Source organism: Elgaria multicarinata, chromosome 10 (assembly GCF_023053635.1).
Source record: "Elgaria multicarinata webbii isolate HBS135686 ecotype San Diego chromosome 10, rElgMul1.1.pri, whole genome shotgun sequence".
NCBI lineage: Eukaryota > Metazoa > Chordata > Lepidosauria > Squamata > Anguidae > Elgaria > Elgaria multicarinata.
This window is the reverse complement of record NC_086180.1, coordinates 59,234,504-59,245,798: the sequence shown is the minus strand read 5'-3', so window position 1 is coordinate 59,245,798 and position 11,295 is coordinate 59,234,504.

The window sequence follows — 11,295 nt, the reverse complement described above, 5'->3', positions numbered from 1 at the left end:
AACAGATTTTATCCACCATAAACTACAGTTCTCAAGTATGTTCAAATTGGAAGTCATTTTTTTTGTTATTTGGGAAATAATAACAACATTTTACCTATTTGTACCAGAAAATAAAACTCAAGGAAACTGCAGTTTAGGAATAGCCCTTTGGTCATAGTCATTGCACTTAAACTGCAAAGGTATGGTGCTCTTTCACCATAAATAGCTGGCAATAATACCCAGAAAATGAAGTGGGGGGAAACCTGAGGAAAAACTGTGACTTTTGAAGAAATATAAAGGGACACTTCTTTTTAAAAAGCTTTCATCCCAATACATTTATTTAATTTATTTGTTTTTATTTGTGCCCCACTTTTCTACCAAAAACTGACATTCAGGGCAGCTTACAAGCACAATTAAAATAGATTTAAGGAATAAGACAATTCATTAAAATTCAATAAAAACATAACAATTACAGAATGAAAAATAAAAACAATCTGCCCACAGCATTCTGGGCCAACAGAAGTTTCTGAACAGTTTTCGAAGGCAGCCCCATGTAAAGCAAGTTACAGTAGTCTAAATGGCACCCCATGACCACATCAGACTTATTTAGTAATGTGCACAGTTGGTGCTCCAGCTTATCTTTGCAAATGCATTCCTTGCTACTTTTTAGACCTGGGCATCCAGGTTCAGGGCTAAGTCCAAGTGTACACTCATACTGTGAGCCTGACACTTTGAGGAAATGTAACCCCATCCAGCACAGGCTGAATCCCTATTCCCTGATCTGCCTTTTGATTGGCCAAAAGTACCTCTGTCAGGATTAGGCTTTAATTTGTTTGGCTTCATCTAGTCCATTATCAACATCAGACACCAATTTAGAACCAGATCAGCTTCCTTGGATTTCAGTGGAAAGGAGAGATAGATATTGGTGGCACTGAACCCCAAGACAATCTCTCCCCAAGGTTTTATGTATATGTTAAATAACATGGTGGATAAGGTGGAACCCTGAGGGACACCATAGGTCAACGGCATCAAACAGGAATCCCACAGCTCCACCTTCTGAGATTGCTCCCCCAAGAAGGACTAGGACTAGAGCCAACATATAGCACTGCCTCACAGTCCCACCTCAGACACATGCCTCAAAAGGACACCATGGTTAATGGTATCAAAAGCCACTTAAAGGTCCAGCAGAACTAAGAGGGACACCCTCCCCCCTCCCCATCCATTTCCTGGTGAGGATCATCTACCAAGGTAGCCAAAGCAGTCTATTGTCCTATATAAAAATGACTGGACCTAACTGTAAACCGACTAAGGCCCATCATTGTTTCCTTGGTAACAATAACAGTGCTGCTGAGTCTTGACAAGCTGCCAAATATCCAGCCTTGTAGATTTAAAGGGGCCACTGCTGCATCAACTGCTGTACACATTACTTTGAAAGGTATACCATAGAAATCTTGTGCTTTAATCCAGTGGCTTTGCTGTGCACACACACAGTTCCACATAAGTTGGGGGTCGCCCATTTATTTGACCATCAAGAAACGTGAAGCATTTCCTAACTCTGGGGAGCCCTATCTCTTGAGGAATTACAGTCTCACATCCAAGCCAGTATCAGACAGTAGAAATCCACACAGTTCTGATTTCACTGGATAAGGCAGATTTTCACTGGATTACCATTCTGTTAGTTCATTGATTCTGGCAAGTCAAATTCAGTTCTTGAATATCTCATATGGTACCTAAAGAGGTCAACAAGATGAAAGATAGAGAATCCCATCTAATGAATTAGGGGAAACACATAATCAAGTAAAGTGATTGCTCAAAGAACAACTTAATAGCAATGTGTTTTCACAATGTTGTCAGAATATACTGTAACTTAGTGGTCCCATTTCTGATGCATTCATCATTTGCTACATTTTGTGCCTTTTTAAATATGGCTTTTCCCCTCAATGGTATGCAGTCTTCTCCCAATTTTAATAAAAGTTTAAATATCTGCCACTCCTCAGTTATAACATGTCTCACTTTCTATTTCTACCCAGAAATAAAGAAACTTTCAAAAAGTTGGTGTTGTTTTTTTAAAACACCTTTATATGCTACCTATTCTTCTGTACTTTATAAACACATTCCAATCTGAAATTGTCTGTCTACCTGGTATATCACTGACAGAAGTTTCCCCTATTGCAGCTTAACAAGCAGCCTAGACAAAGCATTGCACTTGAGGCAAAAGCAGGGAGGGGGATAATTTCAAATGTAATTCTGTGGTTTTTTGTGTTTTACAAATGATTTATGGTGTTTCCAGAGTCTCTAAGACCGTTCCTGGAGGGGGGAAACCAATAGATGAAATCTGTTGTGTTGAGGAATAATATAATAGATACTTAAACATAAAAATGCCCATTAAAATTGCCAGCGGGGATACTAGAAAGTTGTGAAATGAAATACTTCACTTCTATAGAATCCTTACATGACTGAGGACCACACAGAGTATGAGAGAAAAGACAGATCGGAAAAGTCAGAGGAAGTCCAGATAATTCCATCCCCTGGACTAATTGCAACTGGATTGGGAGGGGGAACTTAGGGGCAGAGTTGAGGATTTTAAAGATTCACATCATGCACATAGTATTGTTATACTACAGGATATTGTTACATTGTTGTATTATTGTATTACTGTTGCTGTTGCTGTTTGTTTATTATCTATATATATAAAACGCTTAGGTATGTTTCCGTAAAGGCTTCAGCTGATACAGGTTGCTAAGCCCCTCGCCCGACTCCTCCGGGCTTTCCAAGGTAATCCTACCCCCCTTTCTGCCTCTTCACTCCCCTCCCAAAGGGGGCAGCGCCATGGTCCAGAGCATGAGCGAAGGACGGCTGGGGCCGTTGGTGGCCAGGTGGGAGCCTGGTGGGAGCCGAGGCCCCGGCCTAATCTCATGCGAGCTGGGCAGGCGGCCCAAGGCTGACAGGAACCCCAGGGAGAGGGTCTGGATCATGAGTGAGGCACAGCCGGGGCCCTTGGTGGCTGGGTGGGAGGCCGCTCGCCTGCTGCGATCTGGGCAGGCAGCCCAAAGCTGACTGGAACCCTGGGGAGAGGGGGGACCCCTCCCCCCAACGTCCCTGCCCCCCAGGTCTGCCAGATGGCGCTGTATCGGTGGCCTCCAAGCAGCCCCCACAATATTTAATTAATAAACTTTAAGATATGCTACAACGATGTATGTTACGCCAGGTACAGCTGGTTTATTTATTAAAACATCCCACCCTATATCACTGGTATCTCAGGGCGGTGTACAAATAAAATCATACAAACAGTAAATATACACAGCTAAAAACAAGTTAAACCACTAATCAAACTAAAACCAGTATAGAATTTAAAAGCAGTAAAAACAATTAAAACTATGTGCATGCTTGGTGAATTTAGCCATCAAAGGCTTTGTTAAATGGCCATGTCTTAACTTGGCACTGAAATGAGGCTGGCGCTGGCTCCTGTCAGGCCTCCAAGGGGAGGGCATTCTGCAGCTGGGGTGCCACAACAGAGAAAGCCCTCTCCCACATCCCACCACAGTAGAGGAGGGCTCCTCCAATTGAACTCAAGGCAGGCATGTATATTTCTCGCCTTTTAACAATCATATCCAGGGCAGCTAACATAATATCAAAATAATACAAGTCTCAGAAAATGAAGGCTAATGATCAAGTATACAACAAAAACCCTGGAGAAGAGGCTGATGCTAGGGAAAGTGGAAGGCAAAAGGAAGAGGGGCCGACCAAGGGCAAGATGGATGTATGATATTCTGGAGGTGACAGACTTGACCTTGGGGAAGCTGGGGGTGGCGACAGCCGACAGAAAGCTCTGGCATGGGCTGGTCCATGAAGTCACGAAGAGTCAGAAACGACTGAACGAATAAACAACAAAATTAAAAGAACATCAGTTTAAAACAGCAGCAAATACTAAATAGGTTAGGGCCTTTAAACGCTTAGACTGCAATCCTATACATACACATACTGATAAGACCCATTAGACACAAAGGGCCTTACATCCAAGTAGACATGTATTGGCTTGCATTGTAATTAAAATTGTCTTCACCACCCACATAAAAGGAAGCAGTGAAGAGGCCGCCTATTTCTAACTGGAGGCTATTCCAGGCCCGGAGGCATTTGAAATCATCTTGGCTGCAGACTCACAGAGTACAATGCAGCTCATCCCTGGCCTGCACAAACTAATCCAGAAGGCCTATCAACTTTAGGGTATTATATTTTAATTTTATTCCAATGCCATGATCCAGCAAGGGCAATCAACATAAAAAAAACTCGGTTCTGCTTGACCCCTAGCAAACCAAGAGATGAACTGATGGCGGCTTCTCTCTCTCTCTCTCTCTCTCTCTCTCTCTCTCTCTCTCTCTCTCTCTCTCTCTTTGTGAATGTAGAGCAGATTACACACACACACACACACACACACACACACACACACACACACTTCCCCTCACCTTCCGACAGCCTGCAGATGTATCTATGACAATAACTGGACAGGGATAATGAAAGTATTTTCCAAAGTAACAAAAATTGTTTCCAATTACACATTATGTTTTCTGAATACCATTTGAGCTTATTGTAGTTGGAAAAAGATGTTTGGCTCATGCTTAATATCCTTTTACTGATCCCCCCCAATACGAACCCCACCCCAGGAATAATAACAAATATTGGCAAATATTCCTTGCCTACAATCCATTTGGTGAAATTCACCTGTGATGTGTTTTGTTTAAAGTGGTTTCATATCAATTCCTTCAGTGCAATTGTTTGGGTAGTATGCTCTTGCTCAGGTAATACAAATTGTTTATGAAGCTTGCCCATAGTCATACATTTTCCTATCAAACCTGCAATTGCTTCTGATCTCTTGGGAACTCAGCCAGCCAGGCATTTTGTCTTTATTTTATTAACCGCTCATTCATTCAGTCCGTGGGTTTACTCAGCCATAGATGAAATACTGATGGAGATGTACAATTATATATTTTGTTTCTCTATCAAGATAGAGGGTGGATCTGCAATTATTAAGAAATAGCTTTCATTCTTTCCATTGGTATGCCAAAAATAGTGCATTATTGAGATAAAGCATTAGAATGTCACTGAGCAGGTTCTAGGGTTTTGTGGGTCCTGAGAAAGAGACCTGAAGTGAGTCTCCCTTTCCCCCCTTTCCCACATACGTACTAGGTGGTACAGCAGCAGCTGATAACTGTCTGTGTGAAATGAAGGGAGAAAAAGCTAGCTCCCTTCAAGATATAGAAAGGGTTTTTCTAAGAACACCTCCTCCTAGAGAGAGTGATCAGGAGGTGCTCAAGATCCAACCAGTCAAAGAGCCTGAGTCAGTTGGAGCCTCTTGGGAAGGATGGGGGAAACCCCCCCACATCTGAGTTTATGCTGGGACCAGGAGGAGTTGGCACCTCCTTGGGGACTCCAGGATAGCAGCAATAAAGAGTGACCCATGCTAGGATCCTGCTGAATTCATCAATTTAAATATAGAACCCCAACTTCTCTATAATGTATACCTTCACCCAAGATGTGTGCAGCTCAGACACACATAGAACATCCTATTAAAAGAAAACAAAATCCAATTAACAGTGCAATCTTATGCATGGTTGCTCAGAAGTAAGTCCCTTTGCTTACTCCCAGGAAAGCATGCATAGGATTACAATCTATATGACTCCAGATGCAGAGAGTAGCCCAAATATAAAGTTCTTGCAATGCTTTTGCAAGATGGCCAGGGGTGGAACTAGTTCTTAGAAGGAAAACAAAGAGTGTTTTCAGCCACCTATTCTCCTTCGAAGTCAAATACAGGAGTAAGAGGAAGCTCTAAGAAAAGTTCTTTCTGGTGTCCCCTATGTGTTTTAGTGGTCCCCCAGTCACAATTATATCTGGATCAGTGGTGGGAAATTTAAAATAGAAGCTCACTGACCCGATGAGGCATCAGTGTTGGTGATCCCAGTGATATTGGGCTTGGCGAGGGGCACCTAAAAGAGGAATCTGTGGGCGGGCGGGTATTTCACCCTAGCACAACTTCTTCCCTTTAAATGCTATTGTAGTTGTTTCTCCTGGCCATTCTGTAAGAGAGTCATTGGGTATGGCAGCGCTTAAGTTTGTTGATCATCCCCAGCAAGTATCCTCATCCACCTTGCATTCCTGTGATCTTAGCAGAATAAAGTTTGGGAGTTAACAAGTTCCATTCACAGGTCCTCCAAGGAGAATTATTCTTTATTGGTAGGGCAGATACCAAGGACATTTCTCTGTATGCCTTATTTAGTTGGCCTCTATATGGTAGTACTAAGACAGCACTCTCTGCAGCGCTGGAGGTGACAACGGGACATAAGGAAGGAGAGCAGCACTACCGTTTTGCATAGGTTGGGTCTATGTCCATGCAGAGTGAAGGGCAAAAGAGATTTACTTATCCCAATCACCGCCAGTATAAAAAAATATACTGTCATTAGTGAGCATAAATCTTATTTATATGGGAAATCTATGAGTGCTTCCCTCCCACAACCCACCTAGTTTGTTTTTCCTCTTACTTAGCCTGCCTTTTTGTATTTGACAAATGAGGACTGTGTGACCCTGAAAGCTGCTGTATTCAAATTGCATTCTTGAAAATGAAAAATTAACTCCACAGCTAATGCATCTGTTTTTCAAGGATCAATATGTCTACAAGATGCTTTAGCATTCGATTTTAAACTCAAGAGCTTCCATAAATATTCTTCAGTGATCCACATAATAGGATTTTGCTCTCCATTAAAAACACCTGCAGGATCCTTGCAGTCCCTTTTCATGAATTCCCACGTCAGAATCGTCTACAGTCTCTCGCAAAGGTGAAACATTGTCTCTACTTAGCCCATTATTTTGAACTGTCAATATGCCAATTCATCATTGCAATAAACATACATGCTGTAGGGACAGCCAAATACTTGCTGATCTTAAGTATAGCTTGTGGGGGGAATCATCAGTGGTCCAGCTCCTCTAGTGAAGGATGAAGTCTTTCGTGCATTCTGTTTCTTTCCATGCCAAGCCCAATGAGATTATTAGGCAGGAAAAGCATATGTGGGGCTTGCTAATCAGGGCTCATTCACACATGACTACTCATCACTTGATACCTGAAATCTCAGATGATGACTTGCCTGTGTTCAGTCTGTGTCCTCATAGATTGAACACCACCGGTAAAGCTGTCATATCACTTCACACCACTGTAACATGTTGAACTTATGTCAATTTCACACCATCAGGTCCCTGCCACTGAACGTAAAGAAGTCATGCACACATGACTTGGTTCACAGCCTCTTCAAGCCTGAACTATCAAGCTGCAGTGAAGATATGTAAGAATGGATTGCTAATGTTGAGAAACTGTCTGGGTTTCGAAGTGTTCTTTTGAGCATTTTAATAAAGAACAATGATACTTCTGACTCAGTGATATCTATTCTGTTATGTTTGAGTGGATAAAAATATTCTGGGACAATCATTTCAACATGTAGTGAAGCATCATATCGCAATTGACCCTTTCATGCATTTTGACTGGATGTTGAAATTGTTCCTCTTTCAGACAGAGAGAGAAACACCCACACCAGCTTGTTAGGACAGATTCTTGTTAGACAGCTAATTTATACTGAGTCAGACCATTGGTCCATCTAGCCCAGTATTGTCAACACAGACTGGCACTCTCTGTATCTCACCATGAAGGTCCAATTGAACTCTCCTTTCCCTCATCAGTTTCCGATTTGGTTTACCGCACTGCGTGAATGACCTTCACTTCACTTGAGTAATCTGTCTCCCCTCTCCTCAGGTCTTTAGTTCTTCCAATCCTTCACATGTACACTGATGGAGCTAGCAGTGACTGATCAAAAAGGGGCAACACACTAAACCATGGCTAGGCCACTAACTCTTTTGCAGCAAATGGTTAGTGAGCATGTTTATACTGTGGTTACGTAGCCACCATGTAGTCAAAGAGTGTTTATGTTTACACCATTGTTGTAAACCGCCCAGAGAGCTTCGGCTGTGGGGCGGTATATAAATGTAATTAAATAAATAAATAAATAAATAAATGGTTAGAAATAGTTCACATCGCACACTCAGTCATGGTTCACATGACATGCTAAGCCATAAAGTCTAGCTCAAAATGCTTAACCACTGTAGCTTAGTGTGTCTTCTGAAAAGGGTCAAAGAGTGTTTGGGGTTGCGGTAGATTACTCTGTTAAAATGGCAGCGTAGTGTATGGCTGCTTTAAAAAGGCAAATTCCATGTTGGAGATCATAGGAATTCAAAAATAAAATTGCCATGTAAATGGGCCAAGCTCTCAAATTTGACATATCTAAAGTAGCAATCAAATTCATAAATGCAGACTGACAAAAACAAATGCTCCATTAGTCATTGAGGACAACTCATTTATTTTATTTTCATTTATTTAAAAGATTTCTATACCACCCTTAATCAGAGCTGAACCTAGACTCTGAAGGAAGCAACACCTCCAGTAGAGATCCATTACTGGACCTTGGTGGTTGAGGAAGAACATATGGGATCCATTACTGGACCTTGGTGGTTGAAGAAGAACATATGGGAGTTAAGTGCTTGCTCAGGCATCCTTGACCAAGATTATATATTTCTTTAAAATTGGGAGCCAGCACCTTGAAATTAGCAAACACATATTGATGGAGATGTTGTAGTACTGATTATATGCTCTAGGAAGCTTATACCCTTCTGGACCAACTAAAGTTCTCCAATAGCCTTCATGAGCAACAGTGAGCCATATACTATAATTCACATACATTACATTACATTAGTATTATAATGGGGTCACTTGCAGACCCGTTGCAATTGCCAGTCCTTAGCTCTCCATGCCTTGCCTTTGATGGAAGGCAATAGAATTGAATGCCTGATGTCACAACCCAAAAGGACCATCTCCATTCAGTTCCATGGAGCTCTTCCTGTTGCTTTGTCACACAAGGGCTGGATAGAAGTAGGATAATTGAAACCTAAGGAAGAAGCAAAGTCAACCATGGAAATATTCGGCATGCTTCTGATACCATTTCCTCCATCTTATAGAGCAGGATGAAGGTGGAAGGAAGATAGGTAGCATCTCCAGAAGGAGATTGTTGGTCATAGGATGAAGGTAGCTTCATAGTGGGTTTCAAAGGATCATCCACCAGCAGCTCCAGGCAAAGTCAGGCATGATGTGGACTAACTGCATGGAAAAGGAACCAGTTGTTTGAAGGAGAGTAACCAGGACTGTTCCAAGGCATTGGTTAGGAACACAGGTCTGTTTTTATCATTTGTTTCACTGATATTGCTTACATCCTTTTACGTTTAGCCTTAGAGCGCTGTGCTGGGAAAAGGTCAGAATGTGGTGGAGTCAGCCTTTATTTTGAGTTACTATACAAAATTACCTTGCAAGGGTTGAATCCTGCTGAATAAAGAGCCCCCTTTTCTCCTTTCTTGCAGCAAGAGGAGAGATGTGGAGTGCCTGGCACACACAAGGTCGACACCATAATCTAGTTGAGAAGTTACCAGGGACTTGACAAGAGTGGCATAACAATTTTACAGAAAGGGATGCAATTGGCTTATCAGCCAAAGCTGAAGGAATACATTCCTGGCCACTGAAACTATCATAGAAGTGAGGCCAAGAATTAGGGCTCATCTAAACCAAGCAGATATTCCATTATGAAAGCAGTATGAAAGTGGTATATAAAATGCAGGAGCCACACTACTGCTTTATAGTTGTATTGAAGTGCACTGACAACTGTTGGGGCCCATGACAGTGACACATACCATATACTGCTTTCTTACCATTTTCATAGTGCTATATCCTGCTTGGTATAGATGTGTCATGGGACCCACCAGTTGTCAGTGCACTTCATTATCACTATAAAGGAGTAGTGTAGATCCTGCAGTGCACTTCAATATCACTATAAAGCAGTAGTGTGGCTCCTGCCTTTTATATACTGCTTTCATACCACTTTCATAGTGGAATATTCTGCTTGGTGTAAATGAGCCCCTAGAAGCAGTCACAAGTGACAAAATTGCTCTTTTAGGGAAGAGGCTATATAGCTCAGTGTTAGAGCATGTCCTTTGTGTGCAAAAGGTCTCACATTCAGTTGCTTGGAGCTCCACTTAGGGCTGCCCAAAACCTCTGTCCAGATGGCAGCTATCATACGCATTATAGGACTGGTAGGAACACCAAAAATAGAAAACATGCAACTGAAAGAGAACTAAAAGTGTTGATTCTCTGTGTTGAAGAGAACCTTTCTTTTTACGTTTATTGACTTTCTTTTTATGTGACTTTCTTTTTATGTTTTTTAGATTTGTCTTAATATTTGAAGCAATGTATGTTTGTTGTTGTTTTAAAAAATAATAATTTAAAAACTGGTTATTAAATCCATTTTCAAACATAAAGCTCCACTATTTACATTGTGAAGATTTCTGGCCAACTCTATAGGCATTGCATCTCTCCTTTTTCAAAAATGATGTAATCTTAACACTAGAGGAAAGTCTATCAAAATAAATTACTTTACTGGTCCAACGTTGGCAAAAGGTCCAGATATCATTAAAGCTTGCTTCACCAGTTCTTATTATTTATGTTCTCATTTCAGTTCTTAATGAGGCTGTGAAAATAGAATAAATTGCCAGAAGATAGGGAGTCTGTCTCCTGCTCTTGATTATTCCAGATTTTCTCCCTATGAAAAGGATGCTTCATTGTACTAGAATAGGAATGAAAAAACCCAATGTGCATGCATCCAAAGGCGAACATACATTACTTAGAACTGAAGTTGGTCTTCCATCTTTAAAAGCACACATTCATAAGATGTTAAAAGAGAGTCTGAATATATGAAGAACTCTTAAATTTAGTACATTTGAATTGAACAAACTAATAGAAGGGTAGCCTATTTGCAAAAATTAACTTTCTTCCCTATTAGACATGCTTTTTACCCAAGTCAAACTCCAAACTACACCCACAAAATATCTGGCTAGCAAATTTTCTAACAGGTTAATAAGTAACTGCTTTTGTCTATGTGGATCAGGCCAAAATGAAAATATGTTGCAATTCATTTTCTATTGTCCTCTATGCAGTACAATTCACACAGTATTAGGTTTCTTTTTTCTTCCATATGTTTTTAGAAAGTCAAACAAGTGACTTCAAAATTGGATGGTTGCTGTCTGATGTAAATAACTTTGTCACCTATAGGGTAACTTTAGTTTACATGAATTAGCAACAAGGAAGTTAAATGCCAAGGGGATTTCTTAATTATTATTTTTAAAATAGTGATTTGTATATGTTAATTTCTTCGGATTATGCGTGTATGCACACGTATTTAG